Below are 14871 nucleotides of genomic sequence, written 5' to 3' on the forward strand. Positions count from 1 at the left end.
TGGATATGCTGTATACAATGGAAAGAATTGCCACATTTTGGGACTATACCAACTTATAATGCATAATAAGTTATACGCAAGAAAGCCAGGGCATTAATTGAAATTACATTGACTATTGAACAGTAGGAAATCTTACACTTTATTTTTTATTTAACCTTTATTTTTTATTTAACCTTTTATTTAACTAGGGAAGTCAGTTAAGAACAAATTCTTATTTACAATGACGACCCACACCGGCCAAACCCGGATGACGCTGGAACAATTGTGCGCCGCCCTATGGGACTCCAATCACGGCCAGTTGTGATACAGTCTGGATTTGAACCAGAGTGTCTGTAGTGACGCCTCTTGCACTGAGATGCATGGCCTTAAACCGCTGTGCCATATTGTGACTTTAACATTGATCACTCACTTACAGCTACATTGTTTTCATGTTTCTCCAGTGAGAGCCAGGCATAGTTGAGGCTACACCATGGAGTTCAGCAGGATAGAGTTCTTCCAAGAGCTAGGGGAGAGCTGTGTTCTGCCTACGTCCCAGGTCTGGAACAGGTCTGGCAGCTTCTGCTCCTCTGCCTGCTCTGTCGACTTCTCTGTAGGCTGGGTGAGTTCACTTGACCAATAACATGATACACAACATGACCAAAAGTATGTGGACAGCTGCACGTCGAACATCTCATTCTAAAATTATGGGCATTAATATGGAGTTGGTCCCCCCCCCCTTGCTGCTATAACAGCCTCCACTCTTCTGAGGCAGTTTGGAACTCGGTAGTAAGCTCTGCAACCAAGGACAGAGGCCTTTTACGCACTTCAGCATTTGGCGGTCCTGTTCTGTGAGCTGTGGCCTACCACTTCGCGGCTGAGCCGTTGTTGCTCCTAGACGTTTCCACTTGTCAATAACCGCACTTACAGTTGATTAGGGCAGCTCTAGCATGGCAGAAATTTGATGAGCTGACTTGTTGGAAAATTGGCATCCTATGACGGTGCCACGTTGAAAGTCACTGAGCTCTTTAGTAAGGCCATTCTACTGACAATGTCTATGGAGATTGTGCTCGATTTTATACACCCGTCAGTAACGGGTGTGACTGTAATAGGGGGATAACACAGATGATATGCCCAACTTTGGGAATACAGTTCAAGCCCAGGCATTGCTGACGCACGCATGCCAGATTTTACAACGCCTGGATAGGATGTGTTTAGCTGATAAATAAAATACCTATGTTGTAGCAGTCTGGTGCCCAACGGCTCAGTAAATGAAGTGGCACGTGACCATTGGTTGACGCATGCAACATCTGAGCAGGGGGAACACGGCCAAAGACTGAGTCATGTAATTTATACTTTGCCATGAAGCCATCTTCTGTGTATGGGACACATGTAATGATGACAGATAAAGAAGTCCCATACCTAGACCTATAAGCAGCCCAATTTCTACAAAAACCTTTGGTGCAGGCCTGGTATACCTGTATTTAGTATTGCCTGTCCCCCAGTAGGTCTCTCGTCCTCTGTGAAACAGCTGGGCTCAGTGGCAGCAGGTCGATATGCTCTCTACCTGTTCTTTGAGCAGTCCATGGTGTGGGTGTTACTGCTCCGCTACTCTGCCTTGTTCCTCAACCGCTACTTCAGCAGCCGAGGAATCTTCCTCTCCGCCACCATCCTCATCTATCTACTCATGGGGTAATGAATAATTAACTCCATCTATAGTTAATACTGTATGATAGGCATTGGTGCTGGCACCATCCTCCACTTAACTGTTTTCTCATATTGTTTTCTTACAGAGAGCTACATATGATTGACACAGTGACCTGGCATAAAATTAGAGGTAAATGTCCTGCAAAGACCATATTTGTCCCAAAATCAGAACTTATTTTCAAGAATTTCTATGAAGCATTACATTTGATAACACACTTTAATATATTGAATGATTGGATGGCAAGGCAGTGTGAGACAAGTATGATTTATAGTTTCAGCCACAGGCATCCTCCTGTAGCATTGAATTCGAGACCTTACTGATGGAACCACTGTGCATGCTTTGCCTGTCATCTGCAATTCCCCAGGTTCTCAGATGGTGGTGGCCATGAAGGGCATTTCTCTGGCTTTTGACCTGGACAGAGGCACCATGCCTGCTGTTCCCAATCCTCTGGAGTTCACAGGCTACATTCTCTTTGTGGGCACTGTCATCTTTGGGCCCTGGGTCAGCTACTCAAGCTACAAAGAGGCCATTGAGAGCCACAAGCTGGTAAGCCACAGCTGAAGAGGTGAAAAAATGTGTTCTCAGTGAACTTGTTGAAAGAAAGCTAACTAGATGCCTGGATAGTACCTGAGTTTACGTTTCACATATAGGCTTATAACATATTGGTCCATATTTACTAATTGTTTGTGCTTGTGCAAAAAGATGACACCACTTTTCACTATATTTAGATCAATATAGCTGCTTAAGTCAAAATGGCTGCTAAAATCTGTCATTTTTTACATGGTCTTTCTGTCGCCTAGAGTTTGGCCTGGCTCCAGAAGTTTTCAGTGAGCTGGGTCAAATGCCAGGTGTGCTTGGTGATATCCAACTGCATCGCCCCATACCTCTTCCCCTACTTCATTCCAATCCACGGGGGCGGAGGACTGCGCACGTGAGTGCACATTTCTCTGAGCAATTCCTTGGTCATGCCATCTCTGTCAGGGCTGTTTCGACATGTGAATGTAGAACAACTTTGTTAGTGATTTCCATTTTATTTTACTTTCTCTGCTTCCAAGAGGCACAAAAGCAAGGTAAGGGTTATCGTGACAAAGAAAGTTCTTTAGACAAACACTGGCCGTAGTTAAGTCCTAGCCTAGTAGATCGCACTTCAAGATGGCGTCAGTGCATAATGCTGAAATGAGAAAAGGCTAAAAACAGTATCTTAGAGTTATCTTGTCTGTTTTTCCCCTGTGTGCAGGTGGCTCCACGCCTATGAGAATGCTGTATCCTTCCACTTCAGTAACTACTTTGTAGGCCACCTTAGCGAAAGTACAACTGTGCTAGCAGGAGTAGGTTTTACTGAAGACAATGACAATGTTAAATGGTGAGTTCAATACATAAAATCTATGGTTCAGTCAGTATATTATCAATTTGCCCTTTTAACTAAGGGTATGTTTATAATTGCAATATTGTGATTGGATAGTAACGCAATGTGTATGTGCCTATTATAATATTAGTTTAGGTAAGTAATGTGAAAATAATGTGTGTGCTTGCATGTGCATATCCATGCATGCACAAAATGTGTCTTTAGGGATCTGAAAGTGGTTAAGCCTCTCAATGTGGAGTTGCCCAGGTCCATGGGGCTAGTGGTGACCTCCTGGAACATCCCCATGTCTCGCTGGCTCAACATATGTAAGCATTATTACAACTCAATTTATTATAAACAGACTAGAGGGCGACCAATTTATTTTTCAACGCCGATACAGATTATTGGAGGACCAAAAAAAGATTAATCGTATGATTTTTATTTATTTATATATGTCTGTGTGTAATAATGACAATTACAACAATACTGAATGAACACTTTTAATTTAACTTAATATAATACATCAATAAAGATCAATTTAGCCTCAAATAAATAATGAATGTTTGGTTTAAATAATGCAAGAACAGTGTTGGAGAAGAAAGTAGAAATGCAATATGTGTCATGTAAAAAAGCTAACGCTTAAGTTCCTTGCTCAGAACATGAGAACATATGAAAGCTGGTGGTTCCTTTTAACATGAGTCTTCAATATTCCCAGGTAAGAAGTTTTAGGTTGTAGTCCTATAATAACTATTTCTCTCTATACCATTTGTATTTCATATACAGTGGGGAGAACAAGTATTTGATACACTGCCGATTTTGCAGGTTTTCCTACTTACAAAGCATGTAGAGGTCTGTAATATTTATCATAGGTACACTTCAACTGTGAGAGACGGAATCTAAAACAAAAATCCAGAAAATCACATTGTATGATTTTTAAGTAATTAATTTGCATTTTATTGCGATGACATAGTATTTGATACATCAGAAAAGCAGCACTTAATATTTGGTACAGAAACCTTTGTTTGCAATTACAGAGATCATACGTTTCCTGGAGTTCTTGACCAGGTTTGCACACACTGCAGCAGGGATTTTGTCCCACTCCTCCATACAGACCTTCTCCAGATCCTTCAGGTTTCGGGGCTGTCGCTGGGCAATACGGACTTTCAGCGCACTCCAAAGATTTTCTATTGGGTTCAGGTCTGGGACTGGCTAGGCCACTCCAGGACCTTGAGATGCTTCTTACGGAGCCACTCCTTAGTTTCCTGGCTGTGTGTTTCGGGTCGTTGTCATGCTGGAAGACCCAGCCACGACCATCTTCAATGCTCTTACTGAGGGAAGGAGGTTGTTGGCCAAGATCTCGCGATACATGGCCCCATCCATCCTCCCCTCAATACGGTGCAGTCGTCCTGTCCCCTTTGCAGAAAAGCATCCCCAAAGAATGATTTCCACCTCCATGCTTCACGGTTGGGATGGTGTTCTTGGGTGTTGTACTCATCCTTCTTCTTCCTCCAACACGTCGAGTGGAGTTTAGACCAAAAAGCTCAATTTTTGTCTCATCAGACCACATGACCTTCTCCCATTCTTCCTCTGGATCATCCAGATGGTCATTGGCAAACTCAGACGGGCCTGGACATGCCCTGGCTTGAGCAGAGGACCTTGCGTGCGCTGCAGTATTTTAATCCATGACGGCATAGTGTGTTACTAATGGTTTTCTTTGAGACTGTGGTCCCAGCTCTCTTCAGGTCATTGACCAGGTCCTGCCGTGTAGTTCTGGGCTGATCCCTCACCTTCCTCATGATCATTGATGCCCCACGAGGTGAGATCTTGCATGGAGCCCCAGACCGAGGATGATTGACCGTCATCTTGAACTTCTTCCATTTTCTATAATTGCGCCAACAGTTGTTGCCTTCTCACCAAGCTGCTTGCCTATTGTCCTGTAGCCCATCCCAGCCTTGTGCAGGTCTACAATTTTATCCCTGATGTCTTACACAGCTCTCTGGTCTTGGCCATTGTGGAGAGGTTGGAGTCTGTTTGATTGAGTGTGTGGACAGGTGTCTTTTATACAGGTAACGAGTTCAAACAGGTGCAGTTAATACAGGTAATGAGTGGAGAAACGGAGGGCTTAAAGAAAACTAACAGGTCTGTGAGAGCCGGAATTTTAATGGTTGGAGAGGTGATTAAACACTTATGTCTTGCAATAAATGCAAATTAATTACTTAAAAATCATACAATGTGATTTTCTGGATTTTTGTTTTAGATTCCGTCTCTCACAATTGAAGTGTACCTATGAATAAAATTACAGACCTCTACATGCTTTGTAAGTAGGAAAACCTGCAAAATCGGCAGTGTATCAAATATTTGTTCTCCCCACTGTACCTTTGACTATTGGATGTTCTTATAGGCACTATAGTATTTCCAGCCTAATCTCGGAGTTGATAGGCTTGAAATCATAAACAGCACTGTGCTTCAAGCATTGCGAAGAGCTGCTGGCAAACGCAGGAAAGTGCTGTTTGAATGAATGCTTACGAGCCTGCTGCTGCCTACCACCTCTCAGTCAGACTGCTCTATCAAATATCAAATCATAGACTTAGTTATAATATAATAAACACACAGAAATACGAGACTTAGGTCATTAATATGGTAAAATCCGGAAATGATCATTTCAAAAACAAAAAGTTTATTCTTTCAGTGAAATACGGAACTGTTCCGTATTTTATCGAATGGTGCATCCATAAGTCTAAATATTGCTGTTACATTGCACCAACCTTCAATGTTATGTAATAATTATGTAAAATTCTGGCAAATTAATTACGGTCTTTGTTAGGAAGAATGGTATTCACACAGACCGCAACGAGCCAGGCGGCATATACCCTGACTATGCTTTCGCAGAACGCAAGAAAGGTAACACAATTTCCCTAGTTAATATTGCCTGCTAACATGAATTTCTTTTAACTAAATATGCAGGTTTAAAAATATACTCTTGTGTATTGATTTTAAGAAAGGCATTGATGTTTATGGTTAGGTACATTGGTGCAACGACAGTGTTTTTTTTGCGAATGCGCTTGGTAAATCGTCACCCGTTTGGCGAAGTAGGCTGTGATTCGATGATAAATTAACAGGCACCGCATTGAGTATTTGCAACGCAGGACAAGCTAGTTAAACTAGTAATATCATCAACCATATGTAGTTAACTAGTGATTATGTTAAGATAAGTTTAATGCTAGCTAGCAACTTACCTTGGCTCCTTGCTGCACTCACGTAACAGGTGGTCAGCCTGCCACGCAATCTCCTCGTGGAGTTGTCGTGGCAATTTCCTGTATTACCAAATGAGGAGAGTTACAAACCACACACCAGTCAGAGTTATACTTAAACTTCATCTTTAATAATATGAGCTTTACAATAGCCCTTTGAATAGCCCTTACAATAGCCCTTCCCTACAGAAGAATACAAAGATCTTTTATAGCCAAGATACACCCCTCTCAACTTACATGACGAACCACAGATCTTAGGAACAGTTCACAAAGAAAGACTTTTACTTGAGAGAGGAGTATCTCATAGCCAGATAGCATTCGCTATAAAATATCGTTCACTTTGGTCTCTAAGACGAGGTTCTAATCTCGTTCCTGGTACTTCATAGTACAAAAACATTACCTCATCCAAGGCATAACTCAATTGTCAACTCTAGATACTCCCATCTCAAGTAAACCCCATCTTGACTCCACTCCTAGACAAGCTCACTGAGGGGAGTGACTTGCGCACAGACATAGAGGAGACAAGTAATTGGTTCCCCCTTAATCACGCCATCCCTTCACATGGTTTAACAGATACATTCACCAATGAAGACAATGTTCCATCCTGTCCTCTTCCCTTTCTGATATTCTGCATAGCACCAGAGACATGTAAAAGACAAGCCTGACCTCTCCCCTCTCTGGGCCCCAAATGACTGAGCCCCAGCTAAGAAAAAAGTGCAACTGCCAACACTATAGTCCAAAAGGATACATTCTAATGACAAGTATCTCACATAAGCATATTATGCAGATAAAACATCTTATTTATCTATGTTACCCAACTAATTCTGATTCATCCGCCACAGAGTGCAATGTAATTGGCCATAATCGGCGTCCAAAAATGCCCATTACCTATTGTTATGAAAACTGGAAATCGGCCCGAATTAATCGGCCATGCCGATTTAATTGGTCGGCCTCTAGATTAGATAGAAATGTTAAAACTATAGGCCCTGTTTAACCAAACCAGGTTAGAATGTTTTTGCGATATTAAAATGTCAACTGTTTACTGTGTCTTTCCCCCATTTTGTTATACAGATGTTTTCAAAATGCGTTGAAACTTGGCACATTTCCATCCATCATTGTGACTTACACAGCCAGTGCCTTGCTACATGTGAGTATGAGTCAACCAACTCAGTGAATTCATCTTATGTGATGACTCAAAGGTCACCATCCCACTTGAATACTGCTCTGTGTTTTTAGTAAGATTTTATCCGATTTTGAAAATGTCCCTGCCTGATCCCTCTGGCTGAAGCCAAAGTGAAGTGTTGGTTGAGCTGCTTCCTCTGTTGTGAAGCCAATCTGACATTTTGTTTCTTCTAGGGCCTGAGTTTCCATCTTGGGGCCATGCTGCTGTCTCTGGGCTTCATCACTTATGTGGAACATGGTAAAGTTACTTCTCCTATCTGCTTTTCACATTCACCTGCTCACTGGTTTTGCATTGGCATCACCTTAGTTGTCTTGCCATCTTCTGTCAGTTCTGAGGGAGAGGCTGGCAGCCATTTTTAGTGCCTGTATCCTGTCCAAACAGTGTCCCACCGATTGCCGCCATCAGCACCAGAAGGTACATGCTTGTCACATCCAGGACTGTTTAACACCCATGTTTGTATTTCATATTTTGACAGTGCATTCCATAAGAGACCCTATTGTTAATTGCATATTCAAATCAAACTTTATTTCCAACATGTGCTAAATACAACAAGTGTAGACTTGACCGTGACATGCTTACTTACAAGCCCTTAACCAACAGTGCAGTTCAAGAAGAAAAAAGATTTACCAAGTATGCTGTAATACAATAAGAATAACAATAACGAGGCTATAATAAGGGGGCACCGGTACCGAGTCAGTGTGCAGGGGTACAGGCTAGTTGAGGTAATCTGTACATGTTGTAACGGTTTTGACTTGAGGTTATTTATAGGGGTGCCAGGTAGGTTGTGCCTACCAGAGAAAGCATGGGTTTCTCCTTTTAGTTTGGGAGGGAATGAGTCATCAGATTCTAGAAGGAGAGGCTGGCAGCCATTTTTAGTGCCTGTATCCTGTCCAAACAGTGTCCCACCGATTGCCGCCATCAGCACCAGAAGGTACATGCTTGTCACATCCAGGACTGTTTAACACCCATGTTTGTATTTCATATTTTGACAGTGCATTCCATAAGAGGACCCTATTGTTAATTGCATATTCAAATCAAACTTTATTTCCAACATGTGCTAAATACAACAAGTGTAGACTTGACCGTGACATGCTTACTTACAAGCCCTTAACCAACAGTGCAGTCAAGAAGAAAAAAGATTTACCAAGTATGCTGTAATACAATAAGAAAACAATAACGAGGCTATAATAAGGGGGCACCGGTACCGAGTCAGTGTGCAGGGTACAGGCTAGTGAGGTAATCTGTACATGTTGTAACGGTTTGACTTGAGGTTATTTATAGGGGTGCCAGGTAGGTTGTGCCTACCAGAGAAAGCATGGGTTTCTCCTTTTAGTTTGGAGGGAATGAGTACCATCTGGTCCGTCAAGTCACACCAATACAAAGGACTTATATAAAAGTCAAGATGGAAATATACTTTTCATAAACCCCTTAAAACATTGGAAAGAACTTCAAACAAGTGTATTCTTTGCGTAGTTGTATTAACAACATAAATGATCACACACCCCCACACACAATATAACAAATCAATGCACTTATGTTCATTTAGAAATGTCCTGTACCTCGGGCATAAAAAGAGTCCAGCCCGGGAAATAAGTTCAGTGACTCAAGTGACCTTAGTCACGCAACGTTTGTCCGTAGCGTAAACCCAGTATATTCATACACTCAAATTACACTTATTTTGCAACACAACATAAAGCGTATCAAAGACTAATCAAAGAATAATACGTCTTAACAACTAGATAAATCACAGTATACATCACCCCAAACAAATGAAATACCGTGTACAAAAAGTTGTAGTCAGTCGGTCAGTCAGATAATCCGCCAACAGATCTCCAGCGGAGAAAGGCCACGAAAACCAACGGAGAGTTGTAGTCCACAAGACGCACAGAGTGGATCCAATCCTGGTACTCTGTTTAACTACACAAAACACACTGTAAGCAACAAACAAACGTAATAGCGAAGCTTCATGACCTGAAGGTAGTACACATCCTCATTCATGTCTCAATCACAACTTTACCTTTGCGCAGCTGATGCTGGCTATTTAATGGGGAATTAAAGGGGAAGCACTGAGACGGTTCAGAAATATTCAGGGCCGTCACACACCCCCTCCCTGGAAAAAGCCGACCATTGCCGGGAAGGCACCTCTTGGTCGGGAAACCGAAAAAGGTCTCCTCATCACTTTCCTCTACAAAAATATTCATTACTTTGTGGCCGCTCACGCTCCTCAGCTGAGGGGTCACAGCCATTAGCGTGAGACTTCTGCGGTCTGGGATCCGAGAAAAGTCTCCTCACTTTCCTCTTCAAACGATATCAAGGACCTTGTGGTGGCCTCAACTCCTCAATTCCTCAGCCGAGGGGTAACAGGCCTTAAGCGAGTGACATGGAACAACGCGCATATCTTCACCTGTGTCCTCTTTCACCACTCGGAGTTCAAAGGGCCCATCTGCTCCACAATCCTATATGTCCTTGCCATTAGGAGCGAGCTTGGCCGAGAAGAATTGGTTTAGCTTTCGAGTAAGATGAGAGCGAAAGCCACACCGATCACGAAGCTGGAACTGCATGTCGCGTCTGTTCTTATCATAGTTTCTCTCTGCTTGAGTCGAGCCTGGATCATGTTCTTCGAGACAAGAGCTCTCAAGTCGTGGAGATGGACTACCTGGTCATAGCAAGCAGCGTCTGGAGTAAGCTGCTGGGGCTGTAGCACCATATCCAAGGGTCCTCGGAGGGACGACTTAGGTTCAGCTCTGCAGGGTTGTGACCCAGTAGGGACTCTTGCACAGACAACGTAATATCAGGGCAAATCGAAGAGCGTCTCGAAAGGGTCGCCTCGCAGTTGTTTGTGCAGAGGTCCCTACATAGCGGCAAACCAATGTCTCGGTCCAAGTTCGATTCATCTCTCAGTCAAGGATTAGGTCTGTGGACGGTGATAGAAAGCCGTGATCACTTCTGTCTTCAGGTTCCATCTTGGCAGGTCTCCTCAAAGAGATCAGAGGACAAATTGGCGAACCTCGCCATCAGACAGGCCATGTCCTCAAGGACATTCTCGCGCGCAGCGAGTCAGAATCTCCCTTTCAGCCTAAGGAATGGCGTTCGAGCAACTTTCTCCTCTGTGGCCCACCGAACGCAGCGCCAAGACAAAGACCGCATACCATCGCCACTCCATGCGAATAATAGTGAAATCAGTACAGAAAACAAAGCATGTACATCGATCTGATGGATCTTCGGTAGGCACAGTGAGACCCCAGATACACAGGAAGCGCGGCGACACAGACACACGATGCCGACTCCAACCGTAAATCAATTTCCACCAGACGGTCACGTCCACACCACAAGTTTGCTGCAACTGGCCTATGCAGGTTTTTCTACCTATCAATAGGTGTGTACATTTGACAAACCTGACAGTTTCGGAATAGGTGACTTCACAATCCGTGATGCCTCAAAGATGGCCAAGAGTACTTCGAAAGCTCCTAAAGCCTCCTGGCCAGCAGGCGGCCCTGATAAGGGCCTTTGAAGCGCTGGCCAAGAGAGCGCAGCCTGAGATGGTACTTGCATGGAATCCGATGGTGAGAGTCGTAAGTTCGATTGCAGTACAACAGGTAGCAAATCTCAAGGTCAGTGTACTAGTGTGTAGGAGCTGGTTCGTGTAAGGGAGTTGACTAACAATCGGTGCCCAGACTTTTGTCAATTCATGATGTCAGGCTTATCCATATGTCCAATAATTGCGGAGGGTGTGAGTAGGGTTAGACCCCATCTTACTCATACCCAGTCTTCCAAAGTGACAGTAGTCGATAAGGCGAATAAACGACGAAATCAGGTACCTGATACTGCCGACACTGTCTACACCTCCATGTTAAGGCGCATTGCCGAGGAAAACTGACCTCAATCAGAGTATTGGTACTAATGTGCTCACGATGGAAACAAGACCCTTTCGTTTGTGGGAATGCCTAAACGTCCATCCTAACCTACACAGAACCCAAGTAGGCCACATGTATCAACGATGAGGTCCACCCATTACCACCGAAGCCGAGAACTCCGAAACAATATGCCCATCAATGGAACAAGTGCGTGTTGAGTTACCGGTTCCACTTTACCTGCCTGTATTCTAACTGCAACACAAGGTGAACGCTTCGCACCTAAATGCCGCATCTAAGTATGATACCCTGATCGCTGGATATATCGTAATGCCCGTCCTGCAATACACCCACATCAGAGTGAGATATGGTACAGTGACCACACGATGAATTTGGTCTGCCACCCAGGTTATGTAAAACGCTCTCACACATTTCTCACAAGCCCAGAGAAACTGCACCACTCTTGCTCCGGTGTTCGTGTAGAGTAATATAGCCGGCGTGCCTGTGCTCCTAGTCAATGTCCGGTACATGGCGTAACGCTAGCACTTGCTTCTCAAGTACCAAGTCCAAGCTGCTCGTTGAGACTAGGACCTGGAGCCCCAAGCTTCCAAACATCACCACTATGCACCAGAGGTACGTAAAAAGCAATAGCTCGCACACAGAGGCGCAACTCTCACTATGATAGTGACACATACACATCGCCAGTAGGGGTGCTGAACGTTACGCTTTGCGGTTTTTCCAAGGTTTTTCAAAAGTCGAATGGTCTCCGATGAGAGCACTCTGCCACGTGTCCCCATTCTCGCCGCATATTCTCGTCTCCACTTTTCGCTTCAACGCGTTGAGGGGTGCTTTCCACCTGGGAGAAGTTCCACACAAAAACGATATCCCTCCGTTACCACTCTTCAATTGCATCCAAGAACCGTTGAAGGGCCTTGAGTGTGGTTGGAAGGGTAGTTCAGATCGTTGATCAGAGCGCGAGTTAGGTGACTTCCTCATGGAGGAGTGTCCACATGAAATGCCGTCAAAAAACACAATCGGCCAAAGTGAGACTCTCAATGTGAAGGAATTTGCCCAGATAGTCCTTAGCCATCCCTTTGCGTTGCAAATAATTACAGCATGTGCAAGCTGAACGCTAGCCTTCTCTCTGAGTCTCCCAACACTAGCTTTAACATCGTTTAAATAGTGTTGCTGCTAACGTCTTTCTCCCGGCTCCGGGATTTGTGGGCATATTACCATGGTAGATTCAGTACCACGTGACTAGAAATCTAGCCTGAAGGATCAATATCTCTTCCCTGTTGATAGCAGCTCTCTATACTTCTACACGGTGCATAGTAAACTCCATCAGACGTTAATGCCACTCAGCTTGGATACAGCCAAGAGAGAGTTATGCTGTTTTGGACACCCAGTCAGTGCAATGAATTGGGAATCCCATGGCTAAAAAACGTCATTGGCTTTATCCAATAGTGATCATCCAACACGTTATAGAGTGACCGCAACCGGAACCAAAGTCCTGAACGCACTCACAAGATCATTCCATGACAACACAGCACTAGTCACTTGTCGTACACAAGCCCACCATAGACTGTCTCACTAGCGTTCGTCTACTCTCCAGCTGACAAACCTGCGCATATTAGTCAGCCCCACTATTAGAGTCAAGAGGTGAGTCTGCAAACACAACAAGCTGCGCAGAACATGATTGACATCCAGAGATCTCATTAGAGATGTGGAAGAGGAAGTCAACGTGCATCAGCGTTCGCGTGCCTAATAACCTGCGGATTGTCTGCTCGCCGTTCTTTGCCTACCTATCATTCTCCACCAAAACTAAAAAGGACCACCGGAAATCTTTTTATGGAACCGCATAGAGGGGACATACCTAGGATGACGATTTCAGTGTCCCAGGGAGAGGAGGAGACTGTTCTTATTTATATCTGTGTGTCAACATATCATTAATGAGTCCCTTTTGGATGATTAGCTTCGCTGGGGACAAACGATATGGCTTTTGCTTGATCGGCATTTCCTGTGTAAGGAATATTTGTGCTTCAGGAGTCCGGTGCGTCCTAGCTTTGAAGTACACACATCAGCATTATTCTGCAGCTGTTCCAACAGCCTTAACTCCTCTGGCTGTTCCAGCTGAGCTCTTCTACAGCCTGTAAAAGGAATCATCAGAAGGATTACCCAGGGTAGTGGTACCGGAGAGCAACGGCAGAGAAGACTGCCACACATCTTTCCAGATCCATTAGCGGATCAGGACTGTCATCCTTTTTCCCCAAAGGTGGGAAATTGCAATTTAATGGGCATCGCTCCCACATGACGTCTACTCAAATCACCATGAACAAAAGAGTTAGGAGGGATTGATGAAGTAGAGGTGAAGGATTATCGGACCATGAAAAAGAACACCAGGATGCATGGTGGATTGCATCCTGCAAGGGGTGGCTGCAGCATAGCCTTGTCTTGGCTGTTCTGAGGTGCCAGCTTGGCCCTCAGTGTCTGAACAGAAGTGGACACCAGAGAAGCTCTGTGCAAGGAGTGGTGCCTAATGGAGGCCATGTCAACAGACACATCATCCAACATTTTTAACACAATTAGAGAGCGCTGTCTGCAAGTGGTCTACAGTGTTTACCAGGGGAGAAAAAACAGAATTGACGTCCTTGAGGACCTCAGTTGATGATGTGCAGGCGCCACTGGAGAGTGGCAGTGAGTTGGCTTTTGTTGGTAGTCAAACTGCTTGTCCATGGCACCAGTAACATCCCGTCTTCCACTCTCACTGAGCTCTGTCAGAGTGTGGGTTAGAGTACTCAGTGAGTTTCTGAATTCCATGGCACTCTGTTGTTGCTCTTCACTCAGACATTTGAATTTATTGTGGATTAGAGTTTGGAGGTGTTGTTGAGTCCGACGAATATCAAGGATGTCACCTTGAAGTTGTAAGACTACAACCTCTGGAGATAAACCAGACAATGGAGGAAGGTTGGCGTCAGAGGAAGGGCTAGCTCAGTACTTCCACACAGATCCATGTCAATAATGAGTTACTAGTTAGACCTCCTGTGTCCTGTGGTCCAGACCGAGCATTCAGATTCCCAAGGCTCTGGCCCAAATCAACTCCATTATTTCCATTCACATTATGATTTGTATTGTTGGCTCGGTGGTCAGAATGGCCCTGTGTATTCCCATTGACAGGTAGAATATGGATGATAGCACATTTTCTTGGGGTGAATCCATTGTTTTAATTCCACACAAAAGATTTGCTTGGGTTAGTTCTCAATGGTTGAGGTCCCATCTGGGGTGCCATTTTTATGTAACGTTTTGACTTGAGGTTATTTATAGGGGTGCCAGGTAGGTTGTGCCTACCAGAGAAAGCATGGGTTTCTCCTTTAGTTTGGGAGGGAATGAGTCCCATCTGGTCCGTCAAGTCACACCAATACAAAGGACTTATATAAAAGTCAAGATGGAAATATACTTTTCATAAACCCCTTAAAACATTGAAAGAACTTCAAACAAGTGTATTCTTTTGCGTAGTTTGTATTAACAACATAAATGATCACACACCCCCACACACAATT

General features: G+C 44.0%; 1 pseudogene; it reads left to right on the top strand.

Annotated features, from left to right (window-relative positions):
• Positions 1–469: 469 nt before the first annotated feature.
• The window catches only part of LOC111966908 (protein-serine O-palmitoleoyltransferase porcupine-like), a 24498-nt pseudogene continuing 10096 nt past the window's right edge, over positions 470–14871 (top strand).

The sequence above is a fragment of the Salvelinus sp. IW2-2015 genome, linkage group LG7, assembly GCF_002910315.2.
Source record: "Salvelinus sp. IW2-2015 linkage group LG7, ASM291031v2, whole genome shotgun sequence".
Taxonomy (NCBI): Eukaryota; Metazoa; Chordata; class Actinopteri; order Salmoniformes; family Salmonidae; genus Salvelinus; species Salvelinus sp. IW2-2015.